This window comes from Coenobita brevimanus, chromosome 16 (genome assembly GCF_032717465.1).
Source record: "Coenobita brevimanus isolate Jiangsu-jjx chromosome 16, ASM3271746v2, whole genome shotgun sequence".
Classification (NCBI taxonomy): domain Eukaryota; kingdom Metazoa; phylum Arthropoda; class Malacostraca; order Decapoda; family Coenobitidae; genus Coenobita; species Coenobita brevimanus.
The window spans coordinates 31,980,547-31,982,128 of NC_136969.1; the positions used below are offsets into that span (position 1 = coordinate 31,980,547).

Genomic DNA, 1,582 nt, shown 5'->3' on the forward strand with positions numbered 1-1,582 from the left:
AATTAAAGTAAATATATCTAAATAAAATAAAATAATCGAACATACTGCATTGAAGGAGGAAAATATAACTCGTTTCTTGGTAAGTTAAATTCTCTCTTCGTAGTCTTGAGGTTAGAGACGGTCTATAGATTAACAGACATCTTGAAGAAAATTGGATTCCTCTAAGATTTCATCATCATCATCATCATCATTGCCAGACGCCATGTATCCCGAACGGGGTGGCCAAGGGCTTAGAGTTAATTGTTTTATAGGGAGGGGCACTAATCCTCCACCAACCCCACTTGACACGTAGGGATGCCAACAGCATCTGGTGTTCCCAGGCGGTCACCCATCCAAGTACTAACCAGACCCAACGTTGCTTAACTTCGCTGATCGGACGGGAAGCGGTAATTCGAACCAGCGCTTGCAACTGCGTGAGTACAGCAGCTTACCAAGTGAGCCATTTACCGAACTTAAATTTCTCTCTCTCTCTCTCTCTCTCTCTCTCTCTCTCTCTCTCTCTCTCTCTCTCTCTCTCTCTCTCTCTCACACACACACACACACACACACACACACACACACACACACACACACACACACACACACACACACACACACACACACCAAGAAACCCAAGCCATCTGAACTTTGACCCGAACTCCTTGAAGTAGCAGGGGGATCACGATTATGTGCCAAGACGGGTATGATACTCCCAGTGTCTGGAATTATACCACGCTCCGTTGGTCGGGAAATACCAGTGAGTTTGGCTTACGTCCATCGCTGGTGATATTAAGTTGGAGGGGAAAGGTAGACTCACTCGCTTGCCTACTAGCAGATATGTAGAGATAGGTTGGTAGGTAGGTAGGTAGGTAGATAGATAGGTAGGTAGGTAGGTATAGAGAGAGAGAGAGAGGGGTGGACTAATTCGCTTGTCTCAGTAAGGAATGGTTCTCGTGTGTCAGTGAGTGGGACTAGCAGATTTGTAGAGATAGGTAGGTAGGTAGAGAGAGAGAGAGACTACAAATCCTCCCGACCAGCATTCACTCTCATTTGGGACAGACATATAAGAGGGTGCAGTAGTGTGTCCTTTCAGTTGTCCATAAGTAATGGCACTCTGTTTAGATTCCTAGATTACAGATTTTGACTCATAAACACAGTCTGTGCAGCACAGTTTTCGCATACACTTCTCACCCCACACTCCAAAAGACTTCTACGGGTGTCGCATACTCTCTCTCTCTCTCTCTCTCTCTCTCTCTCTCGACCTTAATTTTAGCACGTTGTCGAAAAGTTTTTCACGTTGTTTTTAACAACCATTATTGTATACAGCTATTACGAACAAAACAAAACAAACTTATTTCTATATCAATATGTATTTTACAACCATTATTATTTTTACAACCATTCTGCTATTAAGCCCATTAATATTTTTACCTGCGGCGAAACTGACAGGTCTATGAGTGGTAGACCTGGGGATCTTTTTTTTTTTTTTTTTTTTCTATTCAAGGCAAATTCGAATATTTGCTTTTGGAGAATATTTGAAGTTTTGAGTTGACTGAGCGTGTCAGCTGTTGCGTCAGCTGACTCATCAACTGACTACTACGCG

The 1,582-nt window shown here is 42.9% G+C and overlaps 1 pseudogene; it reads right to left on the reverse strand.

Annotated features, from left to right (window-relative positions):
* Nucleotides 1-295: 295 nt before the first annotated feature.
* On the reverse strand, nucleotides 296-414 carry LOC145391113 (5S ribosomal RNA; annotated as a pseudogene).
* Nucleotides 415-1,582: the final 1,168 nt, after the last annotated feature.